This window comes from Apteryx mantelli, chromosome 1 (genome assembly GCF_036417845.1).
Source record: "Apteryx mantelli isolate bAptMan1 chromosome 1, bAptMan1.hap1, whole genome shotgun sequence".
NCBI classification, from domain to species: Eukaryota; Metazoa; Chordata; class Aves; order Apterygiformes; family Apterygidae; genus Apteryx; species Apteryx mantelli.
In genome coordinates this window covers 146,434,762-146,453,941 of record NC_089978.1, presented here as the reverse complement: position 1 = coordinate 146,453,941, position 19,180 = coordinate 146,434,762, and positions in this window count along the sequence as shown.

The following is a 19,180-nucleotide window of genomic DNA, read 5'->3' as shown; positions in this document are numbered from 1 at the left end:
AAAAATTGCCCTCAGCAGAGGATAAAGCACTGCAGTGGGTATATTTCTACATTGCAATATTCCTATATTATCTGTTGTAAAAGAACCCCGCTTTTCCCTCTCTGAGCTTAAACCACTATTGCAGTATGATTGCTTAAATTCAAATTTTCTGGTTTGTGCAGAAAATGCTAGTGGCTCTAAAAAATATTTGCGCACTCTAAGATAAAATAAAAGAAAAGAGAAACTGTACTTTGTCTCAGGCTTATAGCATCCTAATTGCTTGAGAAATGCTCTATCACCTCTAAACAATGTTCTACTATTCTGAAAGACTTAGATTGTTTACCATAACCTTTGTAAAAATGAATTTGCTTTAATTATGTGGGTAGGAGAGATGATGACTGGATTTATTTAAATATATGCAGTAAAGACTTTTTTCCTATTTTTGTAGTGCCCTTTACATTTGTCATTCTAAATGTATATGCAACTGCTTGAATAATTAGAAATCCATATGCTTTCTGACCATGATATAATTTAATAGTTTTGTAATTATCTTGGGCATCTGGGAACCACCTGTGTCTTACTTTGGAAGACAAGATTTCAAATTAAGCTCTGTTATTTTCAGCTTGACTAGTATGAATGAGGATAGCATTCAATGTATATGCGATTTTTAAGGGTAAGCTTCTTTCTCTTCCTCACATGGTCATAAAACATGCTGTAGGCAGAAAACAGTCGTGCTACAATGGAATGAGGGAAGATTGTGCTGTAATGGATGAAATGTCCTCCCTACCTTCCTTCTGTAAAACCCACTCTGACCTGATAGAGTGGATAATGGCTTCCCAGCTTACCATTAGAAGGGATATTTCTGATCATCCCCCATCATTAAATATGGATATCATTGCCTAACCTAGGCAACATGGGCAGATTGCTTCTGTGAATAGGTAATACTTCCCTAATTATGGAACGTGACCCCCTGTGAGGTCCCAAGCCCAACAGAAGTTCTGTTGCAGGTCTGGCGCTTACAAGAAGAGGTTGGCTTCTGAGCCTCGGAATTAGGAAATGAAGTTAGCAGAAATCTGGACTCCATCAGAAACTGGGATTTCATCAACAATGCTTGTTTTTAGAAGCAATAGATGGTATTATTTGAATCTCCTGTGATGATCATGAAGAAAAGCCTGCAGTATGTAGCAGTACTGTTGAGCCTCTTTCTACTTGCTGGAATTTCAAGGACTGAGGGCAGAGATGAGAGTATCCCTGGTTTGATCTTAGTGTTGAAAATGGACCTGAGATGCTTCACCCATAATACAAACATCAGTACGGGAAGACAGGATGAGGTCCCTTTTGATATCTAAGTACTGCTTCCCAGTTTGTTTTCATGAAGATGTGTTGACTTGCTGGACCTTAAAACAGCTGTTGGTTAAGCACGTATCCCATCCCGAAGTAGGAGGGCTGTTGCCGATCTCAGTCAGCTGTCATTGTAATAAAGTCTTGCTCTGCAATCAAGTACTTGATTAATTTTCATGAAAACTTGACCATTTCTATAAGTCTTCCTAAATGCATAACATCAGGAGACTATTCTGAAATCAAAGGCTCAGTAAAGTTGTGATAGCCGAGTAAGATGCCACTTATGAGCTGAGCCACAACAGTAACTGTAAGTAACAATTCATATGTGCTGTGACTGTGAGGCAGTGACAGGGAAACTTCTGTGAAAGAGATTTAACCTAACCTGATTTACTTAGCATCTTTACTGGGACAACAGCGTGCATGAACTACACTGACAAACTACAGCATCTGAGCTGGCAGATAGTGACCTTTTGATATACTGTAATAGTCAATACAGTGGCATATCAATCAATCGGAGTGTTGACAAATTATTTAACTTCAGTTTTACAAGGAACTTCTGTTTTGTTGCAGTGCATCCATCTTCAGGGTGTCTGACTGGTTGCTTCATACACTTTAATCCATGCTTACAATGTTGCTTGGCAAAGGCTCTATACTCCTGAGATGCAAGTGTTTCCATTTATCTCAGAGGCACTGTTCACACCAAACCCTAAAGATATCTTGAAGTATGTTCTTTGTATGTTTTAGTCATGTGATTAATTTTGAATAGTCCCACTGAAATTAAAGCCAAGCACATCTGTAATCACTTGGCAAAATTTGTCTGTAACAGTATCACTTGTACTACTGTTACTTTTTTGGCGGGAGGGAGGGGGTTGTCAGATTAGGCTAGTTTGACACATGGACTTGACAATGGGTGAACTTGATGCAGAGCTTGAAGAATGTATCTGCTGAATTGGTGACTTGTATGGTCCCTACACTTGCTGATGCTTATGGAAATTTCAAAGGTCTTGTTTTAATATGCGGCTACTTCAAAACCTAAAGATGGATTATTTTAATTGGTTTATTAACATGCAAACTTTTATTTAAGACTTTTCATTATTCTGCTGATATGGAACATAATACTTTAATTAAAAATAAAATTTTCTTTGAGGACTATAAAGGTGTGTATATAGTGAATTTTTGCATAGACTTCACCAAAATGGGTTGTCTGGGAGTCTTTCAAGGAAGAATCATCCATGCGATGTGAATGTTCCATTCTTTTCTGTCTAAACTGGATTCGTTTACCCAGAGCTTGTCTTGTTGACTGAAGTACAAGGATCTCTTTGTAGTCTCCTGTGCCACAGGAAGCCCTCAGGAAGGAAACTGCTCTTCTGACCTTCTGTGCTGCTGTCAGAGAACCCCGCTTACCAGGTCACCTGCCCCTTACACTATCACCTTCTTTGTGTTGGTCTGGAGAGCATTCTAGAAAGGTGAGATGCAGTCATGAGCTAACATTCGAAGACAGATACCATGCTGGCTGTGTCTTTTTGAGTTACTTTACCAGGTTTTGTTTAATGAAGAGTAAATCTCCCAGATGTCTTAAGTCACCTACCTATTTTATCTCTTCCAAACCTCCTGGGATCTACATATGAAATGAGTTGCTTCTACACATTTAACAGATGTGGTTAAAAAAAAAAACTTAAAATACTGGTTTGCATTATTCTATATAAAAATATGCAGGTCTCCATGTGAGATGCTTTTAAGCTTCAACCACTGTGTATCTGGAGCATCTGAAATTTAGATGATAGAGAGGGAGGTAAGCAGCTATTTGGTATGAGTCTATTCAGTCATCCACAAACAAATCACTGGAACACAAATCACTTGTTTATGTAGGTTTGCTTTCCTGTGTTTGCTTATTTAGGTTTGTTTGTTGTGGTAACTGAACTGTACTGTTTTTTGAATTGGAAAAAGTGATGCAATTGTGACAATTCACACTAAAAATTAATGGGTACAATTCATCTACATGTCATTCACATGAAATTGAAGTTGACTTATTCCACTTAAATGAAAACACTGGTCTCAGGCAGCAAGAACTCAATGATTTTTAATGAGACAGAAGCTAGTTGTCTTTAGAGACTAGACTTGAACTCTGCTTGCTTGTATAGATTTACCAATGACTTTCTTGTAAGTGAACATGACGTGATTCAAATGTATTAAGGTATTTTGTTTTAAGAGAAACCTTTAGGATGATTTGGAAAACTAGAGTAGTTTAGTGGCTCTGAACTTCATCAATTGTAAAAGTATTTAACAAAGAAAATGATAAAGATTTGTCACAGACATAAAGCTAGTCTGAGAGAATTGTCTCTGACATATGTTTCCCTAATCAAAGACACATGTAAAGAGTTGGAGGTTTTCACTTTCTAGAGGAGAATCTTCATCCTTTGAGCTTTTCAAGACCCAGCTGGTCAAAGCAACCTGGTTTGAATTGAGTGGCAGCCCTGCTTTGAGCAGGACTTTGTCAGCTTCTTTTTCTGGCCACTTCAAAATGTTTGTTCAAAAAGCTGGATTAGGGGGAGTTGATTTAACCTTTCTTCAGTTTTAGGTAAGCTCTCAACTTTCCAGAAACTAAACTTCTATATGGAAACAAATGACTACACATCTGAATGCAGCAGATGAAAAGACACTGTGCTTTAGAAAAGCTTGAAGCAAATGTATAATATATTGAAATTCCTTATGAATTTTTTAATTAGTCTTTTAAAAAAGACAAAAAGTGAACATTAGAGATTATAATTCAAAATGCATTAACTAAGAAAAAAGATTAAAAAAAATCTCTTGTTCAGGGGTACTCTGAACAAAATTTGATTTATACATTTAAGAACCATAATGAGCTAAAAATACAAGATGCATCTTGTTGCTTCTTTTCTATAGAAAATTCTGTAAGTGATGTATGTGCATACTTGAGTAAGGTGCATATGAAAAAAGTATATCTAATAATGGATCCAGAACTTCAGGTCTGCTCATTCACACAGCATTTCCTTTGTAAAAGGAGCATAGAGTGGGTGTTTCCTCTTGAATTTAGAGTTTTGTAATTTGTGTGACAGAAAAGCCTGAACTTCACAGATGATAACTCTTATATTTACAGAAACATCCCGCTCTTGGCCCAACAGGATAAATCAACCTTAAGCTACAAGCTGCAAAGTAGGAGCTGAACAGTGTGTGTGTGTGTGTGTGTGTTTGTTTTATTGAAGTTGGGGGGGGATATCTGATTAATGCCCTGTAACTCACTGGGTTCTAAGTCATTATAATTCTTTCTTGAAATCAAATCTTTAATCAAGCTGTTCTAGTATTGGGATTTTGGTTTTTTGAGGGAGAGGGTTCCCTTCAGTTCAAGTATTAATACACAAATCTTACACAGTTGATGAAATGTATGTAGACTAGGTGGTTTGGTGCACCTTTCAGGTGGAAGTCCATTTTCCTCCTTTTAATGACCAGAAAATTATTTTCTGGTAAAATGATGCTAGAACATACTATCAAGAGAAAGAAAAAAGGGGAAATGTTTAATTCTTTACCTTTTTATTAGGTTAGCTTATACATGAAGTAATTTTGCAAGGAGATAGTAATAGTGCACGGAATGAAGGCACGGACCAAATCTATTAGGACTAAGAACACAAGGGGAACTCACTAAATGGCCTCTTATTCAGAAATAATCAGCACCTACAGAATCAGTTTTTACAAAGTCTGGCAAACTGAGCATCACAGCATGTATTTAGTTACTTATGTATAGGTACCTGACTTCTGAAAATCTAGTCTTGAGTGACATGATTAAGAAAAAATCAGTAAATTAAAAGTTTACTTAATAGAGCCTACACTGTGAGTCATGGGAAGTTTAGAGGGAAGCCTTAAAATGGTAGTGTATTCTGGCATCTTCTGCCAATTGTTTAGTCATGCATGTATACAATCCTATGGATGACTTTGATTCAGAAAACAGGTTAACTAATGTTTCAAAGTGACTGCAGAGTCTCAGAATGGTTTCTTGAGGAATCTTTGTTATCTCTCACTTCCTAATTTTGGTGGAAAGGCAAGATTTGATTTAACTGCTTGCTAGCTTATGTCAGAAGCTGGCATAGTTTCTCCTTAGTTTACGTTGCTGAAAAAAAAATAAGCTAGTGCCTAAAGAAAAGAGACTAACGGTTGAAAATTGAGGTGTGCTGTGGTAGAACTGGGTAACTGCTAAGTATTTTCGAAAATAGCTGTTTGCTGTGGAGGTAAGTATTGTGGAAAGCAGGTGTGCAGTGAACCCAGGTTGTTGTGTGTGGGACTGAAAGAACACGTGGATTGCTCTAAATCTGTGTATTGACAGACCTGATCTTTGAAGTGTTTGTGTAGAAGAACAGGAAGAGAAGAGTTAATTGTTGTGGGTTGTGTCTTGTGTCTATAGGGATGTGTAGTTGCTGTATTTCCCTTTAGGGTTGAAATAAGAAACACTGGTAGTGCTTATGTATTCTTGGGCCAGTCTTGTAATAATATGCAGGCTTTTCACCAAAGCTGTAAGGGAGCTATACAGGCATTTGCAGGAAGGTCTTGGAGGTCAGAGAGTCAAGTGTCTGGGAGCACTAGCCGTGTTGTGGAAGTAGGACAAGCAGTAGGATATCCAAAATCTAGTAGTATTACAAATCGGTTGCAAACCATAATATTCAAGGTATTGGAGGTGATGTGCATGAACTGTACAGGTGTTGCTGGAAACAGTTTGTAGCTGGAGAAGAGTATTTAAAGATCAGGGAATGCTAAGCAAGCTAAATGTTTCTGTGGCCATCTCCTAGCCGTTTGTGTTGGCAGTCTGTTAAAACAAATTGCTTGTTGATGGTCCCTTTAATAAGAGAAATGTATTACTTGATTAAAATGTTAAAAGTTCATTAGCCAAGTAACACCTATAAATCCTGTCGTCTTTTGTAGCTTTAAATAACATTTGTGTGCTTCTTTATATCTCTTTGAATGGGAAAGAGAAGCTTCAGTATTTTCACAGCAACTGTACTTTAAAAAAACAAAACTATCGTATTGTGTATTGAGTGCTTTCTAGCTGTGTGTTTTCACTTAAGAATTTTGTACTTCCTTTACAGTGACAATTACCATATAGCAGTGGAACAGCATGCATTATTTTTGGCAATCTTCTTGCAAGGACCTAGATTAAGATCTCTAACTTTGACCTGCAACTGTTCTATTTAGAACCTTTTTTGTTCTAAAACCTTTAGACAGATCCATCTCCTTATGCTTCATAAATTAATTTTTAAAAGCTGTTTCTTAATGTTAATTGATTAAAATATATAGTATGTTAGCCTGTGTTCCTCTTGCTAATTGGATAAAATTAAACCACAGACTAGGTGCAAAAAACTAAGTGCAACTCACTTTCTTGTTGGGAAGGTTGAGTATTATTTTGATGGGTTCTGTTTGCCTTTTCTGTATTGATTTGATGTAGAAGTGCTTTATCCCAAAGACCATAAGATTGACTTCTTACTTCACTGGGTGTGTCTAAATGTTACAGAACAGATGGTTAACTCAAAAACAAGAGTATTAAAGCTGAGTAGCTAAATCTGATCTTCTAAAAATGAGGTTGCCAAAACAAGCTGCTGTGTTTGATGTAGCTGCTTGAATTGTCTTTGTGGGGGGTTTTTGTCTTTTTGTTTTTTTAAATTCTGATACAGTGGTTGAAATCCGTTATTTTTCTAGGTTTATAAGTGTGGTCTTGGGTTTTAACAATAATGAAGAGTAAGGCTGACACCTAAGTTTCTCTAACTTGCCATGATTTGCTTTTTTCTTTTATTTAGATGCTCAGTGAGATGAGAAGGAAAAGCAAGTTGTTAGAATAAAGGGTTATTATGTTTACAGGCAAATTCTGTGTATATAAAAGTCCTTACTATCTGCCCCAATGCTGACAGCGGGAGGGAGGTGTTACGCCAGAAGAAGCCTTTAGGTCATCTAATCTGACCTCCACACCACAGACCCGAGTTATCTCTATACTGAACCTACTGGCTGAATCTACATACATCTGTACTGATACAAAAGGGATTAAGGCATTTATTTTCTACATTCATTTTATTGGGATTATTTTGTAGGGACACCATTTCACGCTAACCTATTTGCCTACTTTCAAATGAAACATTCAGAGGAGCAAGCCAATGCTGCTTATCTTGCCCCTTGGAGGTTTAAATACTTAAGATTCTTCTATAAGCTGCTGGAAGTTACAGTTACTTAGCACTTTTCAGGAATCTCTGTCCATGCAATCCATTTTTGGGTTCATGGTGGATCAAGTAATCAGTCTTTAAATGAGTTCTGTACATGTCTTTTGAGGGATTATTTTTTACTTATGTGATGTTGTAAGAAGAGCTGTTACACTTTTGGAGTACTTCATCCCAAATACCTGTGCATGTCATAAATGTAACTTGATCATTGTATAAAAGTTCAACAAAGCAGTGAACTTACTTATATATGCTTCTGTCTTGATAAATGCCTTAAATTTACAATTTCAATTTTTTTGAGTCTTTACTTTTACTGGTTCTTTTTAATATTAAAATCCATGTGTATGAAGGGTGTCCTTTCATCTGTTCAATTTAAACAGCAAGTTTTGCAGTAGAATTGAGCTTGCTGGGTAAGAATCCCAAATCAATGTTGGGTGTGCTCTTTGTCTCTTGGGGTTTTTTGTGTGTGTGTTTTTTTTGGTTTTTTTTTTTTTGTTTGTTTGTTTTAATGGCATAGCCCAACTCTCTCAAAGGTAAATTTTTGAGAACATTGCTTCATTTTCCTGCATTTTGAAATGCTAGTTAAAATCTTTATTTCCTTGGGGGACTGGAGGTTTTTTTAAAAGAATGGGCTGGCTTAGGTTTGTGTGTGGTGGGGTTTTTTTTTTTCAATTCTACTTTTTCTAATTGGCCTCAAGACCCCTTTTTTTTGCAGGGACAAATGACTCTAACAAAGCTTTCAGCAGTAACCTCATACTTCTGAAGATGATCTTGAGAGGGGAGTCACTTCAAATATCATCTACTTGTCCACTAATCTCTGTGGTTAGAGCATAGAGTTGGCTGCTCTCAGGTCAAGTTCTTGCTCGCAACATGAAACAGCCCCTCCTGACCTCCAAAAAAAAAAAAAAAAAAAAGCCACACAGTTCAGGAGCTACGGCAACCTCTGTGAAGCTTGGAGAAGGCAATACATGAAGGAAGAAATTGGCAAGGGCACCAAAGTGTCTGAGAGCATGTGCAGTGTTGTCATCAGTTGCAAAATCAACGTAAATACTTCCAGAAAATTACTGTTCCTCTGTTCTTGCCAAACACAAGAAACAGGAGCCATAAATACCATTGGCAAATTGTATTAGCTGCCAGCGAGCATCCTGCAGTTGTAATCAACAAGTTGAAATTCTCCCTTGCAGCTTTGAGCAGCGGCTGTTGCGGAAGCGTTGGATTAGCAGTGATTAAAATAAGCCTTTTCATTTCTTGCTTAAGGACAAAGTAGTAGAGGATTTTACAGTATAAAAATCTCTCAATTCTGTTGTGCTATTCTGGCTATCTGGTGGGTCATGTTAATGAAAAAATGAGATTTTTCAGTGATTGTTTCTTGTGGCTATGGTGAATGGAAAGACTTTCCTGGCTTAGTGTGATTTGGACCTGGATGGTAAGGAATGATTTCATACATCTTAACAACATGTAACTAGTTACCTATCTGTCCTCTGAAATCCACAATTTGGAATGCTGTCATGTTTGTGAAATGTATCTGGCTGGCTGCCATTAGATTGACTATTATGGTGGGTGGTTTATAAAGGGACGGACACCTCTAAATGAAAATGAGAAATCGCCATGCAGAATGAGTTGCTAAGATTGCTAATGCACATGACAGATGTATCTTTTTTTAATCCTTGTTTCCCAGGAAAACAAATGTTGGAGCAGAGACTGCAAGATGAGAGTGGTTTGGTTTTAACTGCTGAAATCTTTGTGCTGATCCAGATTTGATTTCCATGGAAACAGGAAGTTTAATACTCACTTGTCACCTTCAGCTGCTGGCTAAGTAAATTGTTCCTTACACTAAACAGTTCAAAATCAACAGATTCATGTTGGTGTGTTAGCACTACATATTTTTTGGAGAGTGAGGAATGTAACTAGTGTAGCTTATTTCTGAGAGATGCTTAACCTTAACTGCCTCTAGAGTTGATAACTTAAACGTTCAGATTTCATGCTAGGTTATCTTCTGTTTGTGTTTTTTTGGTATGCTTTGTTTGATCTTAACGTTGTTGAATTGTCACATACATTATGACTACATAATGTATGATCAGAGTTTTTATTCCTGATGGTTTTCCTCTTTGTGGTGTAGTTTCACATACTATGAAGCAAATCCAATGCCTGCTACACTGAAAAGACTAAATCTGACCTCTGTCTGCCTTCCCCTCAGCTATCTTATCAGCTGACTGTATAATAATGCAGGTGTTCTCCCTTGCTTTGCACCAGCCCTGGAATACACAGCTGTGGACACATCAGCTGCAGCAGCAACTTGGATAGACCTAAAGACATCATGAAACTGCTCTCAGTGAGCCTGAGAGTTATGAAAATTCTCTAAATTCTGGTTATGCTCTTACCAACAATGTGGAGCTCACAGGCCTGGTCTCCATGGATTTTATAAGGGCAGAATGACAATGCCAACTCCCTGTGAAAACGGGTGAAGAGTTAACTTTCTGGAAGAAGCCCCAAAGAAACTGATGGCTCTCCCTGGCTCTAGAGTGGAATAGGGGGTGTTCAGAGAACAGTAAAGAGTGTAATGCTGTATTGTCTTGAGTACTAGAGTTCTGCTGTGAATACAAGAGTTTATAGGAGAAACTTGCAGTCTTCTAGTCTATGAGTAAGTGTCCTCTCTGAGAAGGTAGCTTTTCTGATCTTGAAGCTTTGGCTGGTTACATGATTTCCCCCCCCCCCCAGTATTTTAGGCATGCTTTATCAGTGTTCTGCCTTCGCTTAGAGCTGCCTGGGGAAGCATTATGATGACTGCAACTGCTACTTGAAAGCAAGCATTTCTTATGGATTGGCACTTTCGTATTTCTATAACTTGGACTGTTCACTTTAACCTACAAGAACTTGACACAGTGAAAGTATATCAAATGTATGGAAACAGCATTATGCTGGAGATTTATTTTATGCTAGACATTTAAGGACTCAAAGTTATTGCAGAGTTAAAGTATTTGGTAATCAGTTGGCCAGGGCAGGTGACCATCTATGCAGATGATGTATTTTGTGAGCAATACTGGAACACACACTGTCTTGGGTGTTTATTAACAGAAACAAGGTTCCAGAAAGAGCTCCCCTCAGTAAATTTGGGGGTGGGGGGGTTGGTGAAAAACCATGGAGGTTTGAAAGAAGATAAGCTGTTTTGATAGGTGAATGTGCTGCTCTTACAAAGATGGCAATTTGAAGTACTTTTTTTTTTCTTACATAAACTATAGCTAGGTGCCATCTAGTCCTCAAAAAATGAGTAGGGGGGTTCTGGAGCAGTGCCCAGAGATGTGGCCTCTTGAGGCAGGAGTTCTAGGTCTGCTCTAAAATACAGAGGACTGTTTTCCTCTACTGTGGTGGCTGGAATTCGATTGGAATTTGCCAATGTTGAGATTAAAGACTGAACAGGAGCTGGTGGGGGCGGAGAGGAAGGCATTTTTTTTACAGGATATAGATACAAGGTTGGGGATGAAAGAGCCAGAAATAAGCATAACTGAATAATTATGTCACTACCTGTAAAGACTAGGGTAGCCAAGAAATCTTGTTTGTTCTTATTAAGAAAAAAATTGTCTTCTGTTTGAAATATGCTGACATAATGATTACTTGGCAATGACTCTTGTTCTCTGTTCCAGCAGTTGATAAGTTTTAAAAGCTAAAGACAAATTGTAGGATGGTACATATACAAGGTAAATCTCTTATAGGAGAATATACTTGCAAACTACCTGCAGTTAAATCCAGAAGACTAAGTAGTCCAAGCAGCAGAGCTTCTAATCTTGGTAAATATGCTGCTTGAGGAGGTGCTTTAACATACAAAATTCCTTCCTTCCTGCAGGTGTTTCTTACCTTGCACATGAACTGAAATGAAGAAAGCTTGCACAACTTTTCTGCATGTTAGGAGTTATTTAAAGGACCAGGCCAGGAAGGATATTTGTGTGCTTAATCAGGCAACTAAGTCAGCTGATGCTTATCTGAGAAAATAAGTTATACAGCTGCTTGTTTTATCCCTCTGGCATTCAGTTCTCCTGTGTTTATCTGTCTTCTCTCCATCCTTATATGTTATAGTGGGGGGAAAAAAAAAAAACTTTTTTCATTATTATGAGTTAAAGCCTTGTGTTATGTGAGTCTATAACGACTGACTGATTCAAAATCTTGTGGGGTTTCTCTCCCCTCACAGAAGTGGGAAGATCTTACCTTGTTCTCAATGAAAATGTTTAGGTTTGTTCATGTTGCAGAATGGTTATGCAGTTTGAGCGTAACAGGCAATGTTTACCTGGGATTCTGTTATTTATGCTTTGTACAGGGTATGTAAAAAGCAAAGATGCAGATGAAGAACTTTAGAAATACAGAAATGCTGAACTTGTTTTCTGCACATAATGTGTCTAAACAACATAATCAGGTTTACAGTGCTATTTGTCACTTCTTGATACCTGTAAATAGCTAAGATTCACATTCACGTCATTTTTAGAGGAGATGTAATTTGCTTACCAGTAGTTGCATCACCTATGTTGTACTACTTATTTTTAGAAGGCTTGGGGAGTTATGCTGTAATTAAATTACTGTGAAGAGTGATTTGATCCATTATCTAACACATACTCAGTCCTGGATAAATAGCTTTTAATGATGTTGAATAATAACCTCCATTAGCACTAGGGATATTCATATTTTTCCCCACCAAGAACCACAAGCACAGAAGAAACTAGTAGCATCCTATAGTCTTGTATTATAACACAGTTGAATGCAAAGGAAGGTGTTCAAGCTGCTGTGGTTTTTAAATATTTGACTATATTTAATTTTACTTTGTATGGGGACTTTGTGCACTTTGCTGTAAGTCAAAGTGGACAAAATTGAAAAGCTATCACGTCTCTTTGGTTTCTCTTGAACCTGTACAAGTGTCAGTAGTGGCCAAACTGCAGTTGTTTGCTTTCAGAAGAAAAAGGCCTCTAACGTTTACCTTGAAGAAAGGAAAAACTCTTGGTAAAGAGCATAAGGCCAATTCATTCACACCTTGGATTTAAAAAAAAAAAAAAAAAAAACTGCCTTAGCTTTAGATTTTAAGCTTCTGGGATTTATGCAGATCTGTCAGCCACACTGTGAAAATAACTTTTGGTCAGCTGTTCAACTGATATATGTAAGAAGCCAATCTTGAAGTCCTAAAAAATAGTAATTGTGATTAGTTTGTGTTTCTTAAAGTTGTTTTTTTCCCTTGCAGACAATGTACACTCTTCTGTATGTAGTTCCAGGGATATTTTAGGTAATGTGTATTGTGTATTTCATTCGTGTTGTTGGCTAATAGAACCAAGTTGTGTGCCTAAATGTTACCTCTTGGTCTCTTCTTAATGGCTGTTGTGAAATTTTCTGTCCTATTATGTTTTTAATGTGAACTGTTCTTACAGTTTAATATTGATGTCAAATTGGTGGCCTCCACTGTACAGTCTGTTCTTCCCCATCAGAAGGTATACTGATCTAGGTTTCTCTTTTCTGTAACTTTGCATTGTGACTTGCTTATATGGTGCTCTATATTTGCTTCTATATGATACAGCAGACCAAGGGCCAGCAAATGTTTTATTCTGTACTATCAAGGGAAGGGTAATCTGATACACATCTGATGTAAGCACCTAATTAGATTATGTGCAGATTACTTCTTTCTGCTGCAGATGAAGTGCTTCATCTTTTCCCCACTTCCTACAGCAACAACTGCTAAAACAGGGTTTTAAGCAAGGGTGGCATATGATGAAAAGGTCTTAGCTCTGTAATCTAACATTAAAATTGCCTTAAATGATTTTACTATGCTGTGCTCCTGGTTTGCTGTTTATCCAGTGAGCCATTTGGCTGCAGTATACCAATACCTACACCTTTAATATTTTGAGATGACCAGTTTGGAAGAATGACATATTGTACTTAACAGCATGTTAAGCTTTTTCCACCTAGGTTAGATTTAATGATTTGTTCTTTATTTTATTTTGCCTACAGCTCACTTGAACATTTGCTAGAAGGCATTCCAGAATGGAATAGTTATGGAGAGGGATATATGTTTTTCAAAGGCAGCTCATTTGTATGGCCATGGAGACTTCATTGCTCTCTCTGAAAGGCTAGGTGGTGAGTTAAGAATGAACTTTTTTGTAGTTTCAGTAGCTGTGGAGATCTGCATCAAGACACTAGAAGATACTAGGACTGAGACATATGTGACAAGTGGTTCTTTTGCCTTCTCCCATATTGACCTACCCAGTAACAGAATGGCAGCACGTTCCTGTATCTTCCAGTTTCTAGTGTGTTCTCCAGAATACTGCAAGGTTCTCGGATTGTTCTTATCTGAGGATTTGTAGGCTTATATTATAGCTATGATTTTAAGTGAGAATAGATGTTGACTTACATGTATGAGGAACTTTCTGAGCTCTGCTCTTCTATTTGTTGGATAAAGCATGTACAAGAGGCTCTTTTTCTGCATACATTGCTTTTTTGTTGGTGAATGAACTTTCAGTTCTAAATGATGCAATAAGAGCAAGCATTTGCAAGTAGAAATGATGGTGTAGGTAGGTGTGAGTGTGTGGTGTCTGGTGTTTTGTTTGTTTCTTCCTATGCCTCAAACTTAATCTATGGCAACCTGCTGCTATGGTCAAGGGCTTTTATAGGATGTAAGATGCTACAAAATTAAATGTTGTGGAATTTTTGTTGTGCGTACCTACAAATCATATTTATAGTTCAGCTATTCAATAATAGCCAGTGGATGATGTACTCTTATTTATAGTTAAGTGACAGCAGTCTTGTTTTTATTGCATTAAAGCCAAGTAGTGCAAACCAACTGCAATTAATGTTGGGAAGGAAACAAGCTTGAGCCTGGATAATTTTTCAGTTGGATTGCTACCAGCTTGTGAGCCACGGGCAGTGCTGCTGCAAAAACGAAATAATTGTTGATCTGTTTGTGGCAAACTGCCAAGAAAATACTAATTCTGTTTTTAATGCATGCACTTCAAAAACTTATTTATTAGCAATTATTATATAGCAACATTACACTTACTAACACTACAGGTTTGGTGGCTCAGGAGATTTCAGTTTAAAAATGGATTTTTGAGCATTTTCAATTGCATTTTCAATAATTAAACATTAAGAATATGTATTTCTTGTGAACATGATAACTTGTTGAATTGTCTGACCTGTCTAATTCTGTTGGATGTGACTGAATCAATGTTTCGATCCTATCTTATTTCCTTCCCAAAAATATTTTCTGTAACAACAGAATAATTGCAAGATGATTCCTGGTCACTTTTTACAAGATCTGATAATCACTCTCATACAGGGAATTGCATCCTCTCCAAAGTACATGCTCTCCTGCATCAAACTACTGTCTTAAGGGGATTTCTTGCAAGAAGAACAAAAATGATTAGAATAGAAAATAAGATTCTATATTTTTAAATGGAGAAGAAAGGAATGTCTGATCTACAATGCATCTGAGAGAAATTAAAGTGAATAGTAAGTGTCTGGGCATTTTGACTTTGAATTTTTTTTTTTTTTTTCCTCAGTTACACATCAAATAGAGATAACTTCTTTGGCTCCCAGTCTACAACACTGTTGCGTGTAGACTTGAAGTTTAGCTACCTCGTCTAAAGATCTGGACTATTTAAACTTTCATTCTTCTGAAAGCTCTTCTGTTTAAACAAAAAAAAAAAAGGTTTTTTTCTGCTCCCGCTGGGTGCTTGCAGAAAGTCTCTTGCTGCTTCTAGGAAAGAAAGCACAGGGAGTATGAGCATGTATTGTTCAATTGAATGCATGGTGGGGGGAATCAGACTCCTGATGTGTTTTGCTGAAGACCTAGATTTTAAAAGCATCCATTCCGCCCATCACTGGAAATGTTGCTATAGATTGTATAATGCTGTCCCGTGCAGGTGAGCTTTTCTACTCTAGCCAGGAGTACATCACTTCCATTGTGTCACTGGCAGTGCCAGATGTCACTGGGCTCTTGCATCTGCCTGATAAATGTTGGTCTGAAGAAAAGCTAGCTTCTGCCTTCTATGAATTCCACTGGCATTAATAGGGTGAGGAGATATCTTATCTTCCTAATAACATGCTTTACATATGTATATGTTGCATAAAGCTTTTTAAAAGTTGGCTTTTTTTGTGCAGTGTTGTAAAAGCTTTCTCTCAGCTATTAGATTTTCTATCAATTCTAGCATTCTGTTCCTTGTGGTAAGGAAAGACTTGGTCTTGAAAATGCTGATAAGAGCCTGTGCTTTAAGCAGTGAATGCAGTAGGATTTGATTTCTGTGTAGCACAGGTTTGAGAGCCAGCAGTCTTGTATTGCTTTGATTGTTAGTTCTTCTTTCCTTTCATTTTGATTTTGAATGTCTCTTGTGGAAAATTTATAAAATCATATTAAATGCTTTGCCAACTACACTTTCTAGTGCTTTTGCAAGTATTATTAGCTTTCCTATGCTAATCATATCAAACACAGAATTCTTTGAAGGCTACTTACTTTACCTTTGTATTTCTTCCTTTTCTTGCGGTCGTGCCTGCCTTACAGATCTGGGGTCACATAAGCAACAGTGAGTATAGTGTTCTTGAAAGAAATTTGGTAAAGGAAGCAGTATTGACTTAAACTGTTAGCTTTTGGAAGCAAAAGATGGCTTATGTCAAATGATGCATCTTTAAAAGAAGATTTACGCTTTGGTTGCAAGTTAAGAGGGTTTCTCCCCAGCAATGTTACACAGGCTATTTCTTTAGTGTAGAGCAATCTACTTGGCAAGTTGAGACTATTAGCATTGCTATCTTCCTAGCTGGTCTGCAGACCTTGACTCCAAAAATGGCTTATCTGATTAGCCATAGTCTCAGATGGACCCTGGCACTGAAAATTTAGATAAATCTAGGCAAAAAATAAAGGCAATTGATGCTATGGCAGAAAACTGCTTTTCATTCTACAATGTAGAATTATTCAGCCATAGTAAATCAGATGAAAAATCAATCTTTTTTTGTACTTCTCTGCAAAGAGAATTCTTGAACACTGCAGCTGAATTTAATCTCATATGCAGCTGTTGTAATAGACAATGAAAAAGCTATAGGTTGATGCTTTTCTCTTTTGTGGAGTTGAATATAATGCTCATTGCTATTGATGTATTTCTTCCTTCCAACTGAAGGAAGTTCTGTCTGAACTCTGACATCATAAATGATTAGAGAGAGCAGAAGCTAGTGAACACTTTTTTTGCATGTCAGTTTTAGTTTGAACAATTAGGATGTCATTAGTGTATTGAAAAAGGCCCAGCTTCTAGCTGCAAAATGGAATTTCCACTTAATATTTTATTAATTTTAGAAATTGTGTAAATATATTTTAAAGTTTGTGGCATTATTAGCATGGTTAAGGTTTAAAACTAAGTCAGATGATTTGGTGTATTCTTACCATAGTACTTAATCCTTAACATTAATAACATAATTGTAGCTGGGTTTTTCCACAGGGCATCTCTCTGAAGATGAAGCAATATAGGTTTTTGCTTGGTGGGGCAACAAGAAAACACACAGCAGAAGAAAAACAAACGTGTACACGCTTGGGATATCCATACTCTTTCTTTGCAGTGGAAGTATAGGTACACTTACAGCATCTCCATATGGACCTAATATTTGAAATACTGCCCAGTTAAGGGCATTATTGAGGCTCTTTGTGGGCATTAAAACTTCCTATTTGATTTGGAAGTGGACATTATCAGAGCTATAATTAGTGTTTGGTATTGGTCTAATTTTTTGAGGGGTAGAGTTGTCTCATGTCATTGTGGAAATTAGCATAAGGCAAAAGAGAAGGAGGAAATGGACAAATTGACTTTCAGTATGTGTCTGAGTAAATATAAAAATCTGTGTGTAATTTTTTTTGTTTGTTCAAGTCCCAGCTATAGAAGATAATAAACTAGAAATTGGGGAGAATTCAAAGGCACAGCAAAATATTGTGATCAAGTGAATCTGTGCAAATGGTGGTGAAAATACAATGTGAAGGTGAAATAAAAACACTTTCTCTAATTAGGGTGTGATACATCAGTGATGCCAGACAAGTACAGATTCCTTTGTGAATGTGCTCTCAATACTGCTCCTTGCTGATCTGCAGCATTCTAATCTGCTTTAACCTTGGAAGAAGTGAATTAAGTTATGGCAAAAGGCCTACTGAGAAAAAGAATAAAGGAATAGAGATGGTGAAGTATCCTTCAACCAGAGAAGCTGTCTTCTTGGGATACAGGGGGTGAAGTACTTACCTTATTTTGTTATCTCTGTAGCATTTCAAAAGAAGCTTGAGAGACTGAGGGCTGTGACATGCTGAGTTACTGTAGTTTAGCAAGCCAATATGCATCTGCTGAGCTGTGGGAACTTTGTGCAGCTTCTTATCCTAGTCTCAATTCAAGTTAAAAAGCTTTAGCATAAACTTATTTGCTTGATTTTTAGGATAGTATGTTTTACCTCATATTTGTAAAGAGCAAAGACTGGCCACTGCTAGCTCATTAATGTTCTACGTTCTTAAGCTTCATGTTTGTCTTGATGCATAGTACGTTAGTCATCTGGAAACTTCAAATGGCTTAAGGTTAATTCTTTGAATTTGAGCCTGTAACACCTTCTAATCTTCCCTCTTAATGAAAGAAATCCAATGAAATCTTGTCAAGTGTTCATATAATTCATACTATGCTTCCACTGTGAAACTGCTTGTAGTTAAGCTGTTAAACTCTTGCCACAAAGTTTACCCCACCTTACCCTGTGAGCCACTGGCTAAGATGGGATACCATGTTAGCTCAATGTGTGGTTTAACCCACAGCTTTTCTTATGTTATTATGAGGGAAAAATAAGCGGTAGGTGCTTGAGGTAGAACTTCTTTTACCTCTTTGTTTTCTAACCTTCAGACATCAACATTATTTTCACATACTAGCAGATCAGGGCAGCTTTTCATCACCTAGCTTCAGGTCTCCAATGATTGAACTGTACAGTAAAGTTGGTGAGGACCTTCAGACATCAACAGATTCCTGGGGGCTTTCTGGAGTCTTGTTTGGAACTGCTTCTTTCACCTCTCTGAGGGTCTTCACATGTCCCTTGCGAAGTGGCAGACACCTGCTAATGCCTGTGCATTCCATGAAGCACATCATTGCAGTGAAGGAATAAAACTTTCCATGTGCTGGTATTTACATGTTGGTGCATTTAAATTACAATACATCTTTACAGCACGCTTGCCTCTTCAGTATATGCAACTACTTGGCTTCGAACTGCGGAAGCCTGATTTAACAGCTGTAGTAAGTGTGTGCCTCCCATATGTTGTTATGGCGCACAGGTCTCTATTCAAAGGGCTCTTTTGGGGATTTGCTGAACAGAGCTCTCGATCATGAGAGAAGCTACCAAAGAAGTTTGAAGACAGCATAGCTGGCATGATAGGCTTTATTGCTGTTTTTCCTCTGGATTCTTTTTTGGTTGGTTCTGCTAATTACTGCAGGATCTGAAACCTGCTTTTGAACCTTGAAGAAAAAGTTCCAATTCCCTTTGGCCTACATTGGGTGCTTAATTTTAAGTAATGAGTCCTACTGAGTGTCTTCTACCAAAGTCTGAAAACTTGTTGCTCTACTGGAAGGAAAGGCCTTTAAATCTGTGTGGTGACTTCTACTTTCAGCCCAGCTCTGAAGTTAATATGAGGACTC